The 9,591-nt window shown below is 41.0% G+C and overlaps 1 protein-coding gene across 1 annotated transcript in view; it reads right to left on the bottom strand.

The window, feature by feature from the left end:
• LOC127574452 (chymotrypsin-like elastase family member 2A) overlaps nucleotides 1-9,591 on the bottom strand; it is a 97,855-nt gene that overhangs the window by 67,161 nt on the left and 21,103 nt on the right. The window lies entirely within an intron of this gene.

The following is a 9,591-nucleotide window of genomic DNA, read 5'->3' as shown; positions in this document are numbered from 1 at the left end:
GAGCCCAAATCCCATTTTAGTAAATCCAGATTATTAATAAAACTGTTTTTTTAAGAAAACCTGGTATTATGTAGCCATTAAACAGCCACTTTGTAGCAAAACAGTTGCCAACTTCCATGCCATCATGGTGCAAACATTAAATGGGCAGGAATTTCTGTGGGCAACCAAATTTGACAGGCTGCTTCGCAGTCTCTCTCAATATATAGCAGTTGATGCTGCTCCCTGAATTTCTCTTGGAGTTTCGTGCCAGAAAGAAAGTGTGGATTGTGTCTCTGGAAGGACAGATTGCAATTTGGGGAGCAGCTCTTTGGCCACTGGGTGGAGACAGTTGAGAACTAAGAGTTTAGCAATGACTTCAATATGAAAGACAGCAAGGACACATATTGAAGAACACTGCTATTGTATTTTTCTCCTTTCTCGAAGATGGTCCTGATTATGATCTCCATGAGGTCCCCTGGCACTGCCTCTTCCTCCTAGTTGTGGGAGAAGCACTTGTTAATTGGTAACTTAGGTTTTTCACTGCCAAACGTCAATGGGGATATTGGGTGCTCCCATGATTTTATTGTTTTTCAGTTGCCATATGGCCTTTTCTGACTTCTTGCCAGTCAGGGGTAACCAGGAGACTCAGTGCAGATCCATGTTAAGTGCAAAGTGGTGTCAAGCACTATTGCCCTAATAATTTTCTAATTCTTTCTCACCACAGTGCTATACTTCACTTCCAACAAGCTTCCCACTGGACTGGAGCTAATTACAGGACAAGTAGAAAACTGTCCAACTTATGTCACCTCTACTCCAAAGCTAAGGTCATCATAACTTCAGTCGGTGAGCTGTAGTACACAGATGATACCAGCACATACACAGATTTGGAGACTGAACTCCAAGTCAATGTTGACTCATTCACGATACAGCTTGCTTTTACTTTATTAATCAGAATTTTGAAAAATTTAACATGTATTTTGCTCCAACTTTCCAGCAATGTAGTGTTCAAAGATCAAACTACAAATCCAGCACAAAGCTGATGGACTACTGGACAGCAGTGATCCCTACCCTCCTGTATGCTTCTGAGACAGAAACTAACTGCAGCAAAATACTACCAATCCAATCTCCCTAAAATCCTCTAACTCCATTGGCAGGACAAGTGAGCAGATGTCACCATCTTCTGCCCAAGGCATCATCCCTAGCATTGACGTCCTAATTACACTGCTTCAATGGGCAGGTCAAATCATTTGCATGTCAAATACCAGACTCCCAAGTTAAACACTCTATTCTGTGCTCCATCACAACGATGGATTACTGGACGGAAGAAAGATTCAAGGATATTCCCAAAGCCTCCTTGACAATGTGCAACAACCCTTTCCCCTCTCCCCTTCTCTATCGCTCAGAGAAGCATTTGGGATGGAAATGAGAACCTTGAGTGCATGTATCTGGAGCACACAGAAACCTAGCATAAACAGAGGAATGTGCCCATCACCTCTTAAGCTGCCCACCACCTGCCCTGTGAGGCACCTCATGTCCCACCTGTGGCAGAATTTGCAGGTCCCACAGTGGCTTCATCAGCCACCTCAGACCTCACATAGTCAGTATAGAAGCAAATTGATTCCAATGGAATGCCCAAGAAAAAGAAAGCCATTGTAAAAGCACTCTGGTTCCCTAATGTTCCTTAAGAGAAGAAAATCTACTGTTTTTACCAGGTTTGGCTGGCTCTATGTGACCTAAACCGACCACGATGGTTGACTCTTGCCTGCCTTCTCAGTTCAAAGATAGACAGTAAATGCTGACATTACCAGTGATGTCTACATTCCGTGAATGAATAAAAGAACTGGAGATGTCAGACAGGCAGTAAGTGGCAAAAGGCTTCAGTCTGAAGAAGAGTAAGAGAAAACAAGGCAAAGAATGTGACATTTTTTTGAATTTATTGATGGGATTTGGGTGTCACTTGCACTGCTACCACTTATTGCCCATCCCTAAATTGCCCATGAGAAGGTGGTGATGAAGCTCCCTTTTGAACTGCTACGGTCCTTCTGGTTAAGTGCCATTCTGAATGCTGCTTCTCTATTTTGAACAGTCATGGGCCAGTGATCCCATGAGTTGCTAGGGATCTTACCAAGGTGGTTTTGAGAACAGCTTAAATATTTTCCTCTGTCCATCTGGTAACAGTGTTGGTGGATCGGGAATTTCAGGATTTTAACTCAGTGATGAAAAAGGAATAGTGATGTATTTCCATTTCAGCACGGTGTGCAAATTGGAAGGAATCCTGCAAGTGGTGATATTCCTATGCACCTGCTATCTTTGTCCTTGGTGGTAGAGGCTGCAAAAAGAAAAAGACTACAGCCACCACATAGTTGGTCTGACAGTCATTTACTTCAGGACTTGATCAGCTCCATCAGTGATGGTGTCATGAGACACTCTGATGAGGGACTCAAGACCCCAATCCAGCATGTCTTCTGTTTCTAAACTCCTCTCCTAGCTGATATTCAACATGCTGGGTACTGGTACTGATTCATGAGCTAAAGGCAGATGGTATGTCATAATCAGAAGGAGGTTTCCTTGCCCTGTTTGACTTTATGTGACTTCATTGGGTCCAATGTCAATATTGAGATACTCCCTCCTGATTGAATAGCACTGTTCCACCTCTCTGGGTTCTTTCCAGTCAGTGGGACAAATTGAAACCCACAACTGTGTTGAAGGTGTTTGAAAAGTTAGCTCTAAGTTATGATTCCAGGAGTACATCTATGTAGCCTGTTGGACTAATCTGTGAGGCAGTTCTCCCTATTTAAATGCCGGTTCTTTGATGTTTGTGAGGAGAATTTTGTGAGATTGATGGGTTTGGGAGCAACATTCCCATATCTGAATCTGGTGCCTAGCTCAATGCTGAGTGACCTTTATGTTTTAATCTTATTATGTTTCAGTTTGGCTATTTTAGTGGAACTGAATGGCTTGCTAGGCCATTTCACAGGGCAGTTAAGAGTCATCTAGATTTTACAACCATAAGTGATTTGAGCAAAAGGCCCAGAGCCAATAATGATGTGCAATAAATGCCAGTTCTCAATTACACCCACATACCAGGAATAACTAAAAAGAAAATCATCAAAACAGGACATTTTGAGGCAATAATAATTATTATTTTTCTATTGAAGTATCTTTAGTTGGGAGCCTAAGCGTTGCACAAGTTTTCTCAAAATTAGATTTACTTTTTTGCGATGACCGAAATTAATAAAAGACAGCAGAAACCTAAATTGACAAATGTGGAACTGAGGGTGTTGCTAGCAGCCAATAGTGAGATCCCCCTGTTTAATAGATAAATTACTGTGCAGTGTGACAGGGCCTTACAAAAGTCCTTTTGTTTGCTGTATACTCTGTACTGCATTACCTTAATGCAGCTGGTGTCAATGGGCAATGTCATAATTGAACAAATGACCCCTGCCTGTAATTTAGCCCAGAACTGAGTCATATATTCCAACAGCCCTATAGAAGCCGGTTTCTTAAGACAGCGTTGCCGCATAGTTGGAATAGAATCCCACATGTGAGTTGTTTTTAAGCTGATTAGTATCACAAAAGCAAAGCAGTAGTAGAGAAACAAAATGAAGTAAGTGCAGATTAAATCAGCTAAAACCATTTTTATTGACAAGATTAAAATAAATCAAGTGTACATTTCACATTTCTGCTTGACATCACAATTGATAGTGTGTAGGAATCGCTTTAAATGCCACCATTTTGTTCCATAGTCTGAAAGGAAAGAAAAAACATTAAAATTTGATTTGAAGATAGGGCTTTGCAGTTCTAGGCTTCACTGAATTAGCTGCGCTCAATCATGGTTGCAGTTGGCTGCTAAAAATACCAAATGCTACAGTGAAGAATAAAACAAAATTCCAATGTTTTATCAAATGGTCAGGTGTGGAATTAGGGTGAGGACCGGGATGATTCAGCTTTTTTAACCAAAAACATAACTTGTATTTATATTGCACTTATAACCCAGGAAAATGTGCCAAGGCACTTCACAGAAGTACAATCAGACAAAAATTCATGCCAACTTTGGATTGGATTGGAAATCCAAAGTAAAGAAACTTTGGATTGGGTGATCATAGCTGGCTGAAAGAGTTAGGTTTTCAGGAGATAGGGAAGAGAAATACAAAGAGGTAGTAAGGAAGGAAATTCCAGAACTTAGGATGTTGGCAGCTGAAAGAATGGCTGCCAATGGTAGTTTGAAGGGAGTAGAAGGGAAAGGTGATTTGGCAGTATGCAGGAAATCTACATGGGACTTCATATAGCACGGAGAAGCAGTTGTGCAGCAACAACCAATAACCCTTGGTGAAGAATAATTTCAAATCCACTGGCAAGGATACACAAAGATAATCAGAAGGTCATCTTCATTACAGCCTTCACCTGCCACTGCAGCAATTAAGAAGTAAGATAGCAAGGGAACTGAGGCAGACACATGTGACAGAATTGCAGGAAAGTAGTGTTCTTGGAAAGTTATATAGATATCTGAGGTTATCAATATAAAGAGGGAAAAGCTGAGAATTTTAACATTTAGACTTTAATAGCTTATCAGTCAATGTAGGCAGCAAGCATGGATAAACAGAACTTGGATGACTTGGATGAAATTTTGGTTCACATAGGATGAAGCAGGGTGGAACATCAGATTCTAATACCACAGATAATTGAATTGTGTGATGACACTTCTGTCTTTGCATAATTATGAAGAATGAATGCTGGTTTGGTACCAGGATTCTGTCCATGAAACATGGTCCATTGAGCAATATCAGCTTCTGGTTTCAATGATAATAATAGCTATATATACCGGACAATATGACTATCTCTGCATTTTGTTTTGTAAAAAATGTGATATTCCATCACATTTTCATTATAAACAAGTACTTTTTTCATTTTCAATGTTCTTCTCTGTACTTCATTTTCTATGCTTATAGGGCAAATGTCCTAATCTAAGACTCTGCCCATACCAGCCTCAAATTCCAAGGTGGCTAAAGGTGGCCTTGGATTAAAGTGCCCTTCCTTTCTATTAGAGCTTCTCAATTCTTATTGATCTTGTTCTGTCTCTCTAAGCTACATAGTTGTTAGTTATGTAGAGTCCAAGGCAGACACTTCATGTAAAATGTCATCAAAGGTTTCCACTTATAAAGGGTGAATAAATGGTTATACCAGGGGTGACTAAAGAAGTAGGAAGCAGGGATGTTCTTAGAAAGAGAAATGATTTGTGACATGATTACATGGGGATGATGGTATACCTGGGACAGGTTTCAGCAACATTCAGCAAATGTTGAAATCTTGGTGAGCATTTTTGGATTTTGGCTTGCAATGATTATTATTGCAGAAGGCCAATGGGAGTAATTGTAACTTTGGTGTACCATAGAACGATACAGCACAAAACGAGACCTTCGGTGTACAACAGAAGATATCAATTCAGTCATTCATATTTCTCCAATGATTTTCATTCCCATTGAAAAGAGAATAATTTGCATTTTTATAGCACCTTTCACAATCTCAGCACATTCAAAGTTCTTTACAGATAGTAAAGTGCTCCCTAGAGTATGTTATAGTATGATACAGGAAACTTGGCAACAAATTTATGCACAGCAAACTATCACAATCAGCAATGTGCTAATGTATTTCAGTGATATTGATTGAGGGATAAACATTGGCCATGAAACCAATTTCTCCAAAATAATGCCATATTGAAAAGAAACTGCTGAGAGAGTAAAAGCTGAGATCTCAGGACTGTGGAACACAGCAGCTGAATTAAAGATTGAATGTGGATAGCCCAGTGTGTGTGACAAGAAACTTCATATGGCAGAGATCAGAAATGCCCTTGCCTCCTTCTATATCCATGGCATTGTAACATGTGGTCAAAATAAGTGACTTTAGAGGGAAATTCTGAGGTCACATGTGCCTAAAGACAGGAAAGGCAATGACAAGTGTGGGTCTGGGGACTGCATGCACACAGGCCATTCCTAGAAAGCAATGGTAGATCCAGGGCTGTAAATGCAGACTTGTAACATGGTAGTGATTAACTGGTCACTGTTAAGATAAATAGACATCCTGCAAGGTTCTCGTTGAAACATACAAGGAATTAGGGGAAGATGACAAGCGACAATTTGAGATGTTTCTGTTTGTGGGAGAGATTCCAATGAAGGGTCATAGTTGCAAGATAAGGGAGAGGTCATTTAAAAATGACATACTTAGGAATTTCTACTCACAGGTGGTGAAAAACCTTTGGAGTTGTCTTCCCAGAGGGGTGTGGAGGTTAGATCATTGGACGATTTTAAGAAAAAGTTTCTTGAAAGATCAGTGAACTGAGGGCTATTTGCTACAGAAGAGTAGTTGAGGCCTGGGGCATATCAGCCATGGTACAAGGACACGATGAGAAAGCTTTAAGTGATGTGGTCAATTATATGAGACAGATAATATTGATAGGAAAAGTCTGAAACATCTCCTCCTTGCTGACAATCAACACAGGCGCACTTCAAAGATGTGTGCTTAGCCCAGCGCTCTACTCTCTCTACACTCATGACTGTGTGGCTAGGCACAGCTCAAATGCCATCTATAAATTTGCCAATGACACCATTGTTGTTGGCAGAATCTTGATGGTGATGAGGAGGCGTATAGGAGTGAGATAGATCGGCTGGTTGAGTGGTGTCACAACAACAACCTCTCACTCAACGTTAGCAAGAACAATGAACTGACTGTGGACTTCAGGAAGGGGAAGTCGGGAGAACACACACCAGTCTTCGTTGAGAGATCAGCAGTGGAAAGGGTGAGAAGCTTCAAGTTTCTTGGCATCAACATCTCAGAGGATCTATCTTGGGCCCAAAACATTGATGGAATCATGAAGAAGGCATGCCAGCAGCTCTAATTCATGAGGAGTTTGAGGAGATTTGGTATGTCACCAAAGACTCTTGCAAATTTTTACAGACTGGTTGCATCACCGCCCAGTATGGAGGCTCCAATGCGCAGGATCGCAAGAGGATGCAGAGGGTTGTAGACTCAGCCAGCTCCATCACGGACCCAACCCTCCCTGCCACTGAGGACATCTTCAAGAGGCGGTGCCTCAAGAAGGCTGCATCCATCATTAAGGACCCTCACCACCCGGGACATGCCCTCTTCATGTTAATACCATCGGGGAGGAGGTACAGGAGCCTGAAGACCCACACACAACGTTTTAGGAACAGCTTCTTCCCCTCCGCCATCAGATTTCTGAATGGTCCATGAATCCATGAACACTACCTCATTATTCCTCTTTTGAACTATTTATTTATTTTTGTAACTTATAGTAACTTTTATGTCTTCATGTCTTGCACTGTACTGCTGCCACAAAACAACAAATTTCACGACATATGTCAGTGATAATAAACCTGATCCTAATTCTGATTCTAATGGTTTTACATAATCCACGAGAGACATTATCTATTAGCTGAGAGGATATCCATAGAATTGGATTATTACCGGGAGGTCTGCAGATGCTCTTGGCGTGGTAGGAATAACTTCTCATTGACTTGTATAGCGCCATTGTGGAGTACATGGCGCTCATTCCCATTTGTCTGGGCGTGGCCTATTTAATGTCTGTCACAGCTGGTTCCCTATGCCCTTAAACCATTGGTGAGGAAGGAGCTCTGGAAGTTGGAAAAATTGGACTGTTGTTGAAGGTCCACCAAAGTGATTGGGCTACTCCATTTGTGCTGATCCCAAAGCACACATAATTGTGTGCTTGCAAGGGAAGAACAGGGTCTCCCAGATCAACATGGCTGATGATGAGCAGTATCTGCTGCCCACTTCATAAGATCTATTTGCAGAATTGGCAGATTTTTGAGATTTTAGAGAGTGACATTTGTCTCGTGCTGATGTACAACTTAATATGGATTCAGGGGGTTAGAGCTACATAACCATTAATGTGCACAAACCAGGATGTAAGCTTAGATCACATTACCATTCAAGATTAATTCAGCCCCAAAAATCCTTCAATCTATATTGGACAAATGCTGCAAGATGTTTATGCAACTAAGATAACATCCTCTCTCCCATAGAAACTGAACAAGAACACTTGAAGTTTCTCAGGAATGTACTTGGTAGCTTACAGAATCACCATGTCCAGTTGAAATGGAACAATTGGGGATTTAAACATCCAGAAATTGTTTATCTGAGCTTAGATAAGAATAGTCAAAGACTTGTCCAAGAGTAGATGAAAGGCATATTTGAATGCCAGAGAACTGATGAATGTTCCTTCCTGGAAATGTTACATGTTATCTGGAATTTTTACTGAAATGAACCAGCATATTGTGCCCCTATTCCACAAATTGTTGCACAAAGCAGAGCCCTGGCACTGCATTGAAGAGCAACAACAGTTGTATCAGTGATGCAATGTATAGCTTATTAGTGAATCCTCCTAGTCCATTACTGGATTATGGAAACCATTACTGCTGTCATGTCATGTCATGCCTGTAGCTATTGGGGGGACACAGTCATAACCTATGTTAAAGAATCAGGCTCTGAGCTAGCATTTGTACATGCTTCTCATGCACTTCCCTTCAATGAGACAAATTAAAACTGAAAACATCATGGTCTGGTATGGCAAATCGAATGCGCAGGAATGTAAGTAGTTGCAGAGAGTAGTGGACTCAGCCCAATACATCATGGGCACATGCCTCCTTACCATCAATTGTATCTACATGAGGCACTGCCTCAAGAAGGCAACATCTATCATCAAAGATCCCCACCATATGGGCCATGCCAGCTTCTTGCAGCTACCATCAGGTGGGAGGTACAAAAACATGAAGTCCCACACCACTAGGTCCAAGAACAGCTACTTCCCTTCAACCATTTGGTTCTTGAACCAACCTGCACAACCCTAGTCTCTACCTCAGCATAGCAACACTGTGACCAATTTGACCACTTTGCACTACGATGAACTTTGTTTTTTGTTGTAATTGTGTTCTTTCTTGTAAAAATTGTGTATAATTTATGTTTATGTTATGTTTCTCATGTGAATGCTACTTATCTGATGCTATGTGCCTGTGATGCTGCTGCAAGTAAGGTCTTCAATGTACCTGTGCATACATGTACTTGTGCATATGACAACAAACTCGACTTTGAAATATATCACTGTTCCTTCATCATCTTTTTGGTGTACTGCTGTAAATCCTGGAACCCTCCCAACAGCACTGTGGGAGAACCTTCACCACACTGCCTGCAATGGTTCAAGAAGAAAAAGAAGAAAAGATGAACTCTTGATCTCCCATTCTCCCTCGCCATGCCCCTTGCTCTTTATCTGTCTACTGGCACTGCACTTCCTCTGTAACTGCAACACTATATTCTGCATTCTGTTTTCTTTTTACTACCTTGATGTAATAATGTATGGCATGATCTGCCTGGATGGCATGCAAAACAAAGCTTTTCACTATATCTTAGTATATAATAAACAAATTACTAATTACCAGAAATATGTCTTTTCAGGATGATTCAATTTCAGAAATATCTGGTTAGCAGGAATTTGCCTCTGGTCATGGACCATAAACAGCTGATGGCAATCTTTGGGCTGAAGTTGGCTATTCTGATAATGGCTGCTGCATGACTGCAAAT

Source organism: Pristis pectinata, chromosome 9, assembly GCF_009764475.1.
Source record: "Pristis pectinata isolate sPriPec2 chromosome 9, sPriPec2.1.pri, whole genome shotgun sequence".
In the NCBI taxonomy this organism is placed as follows: domain Eukaryota; kingdom Metazoa; phylum Chordata; class Chondrichthyes; order Rhinopristiformes; family Pristidae; genus Pristis; species Pristis pectinata.
The sequence above is the reverse complement of the archived record's forward strand: the minus strand, read 5'-3'. Positions and strand labels throughout refer to the sequence as shown.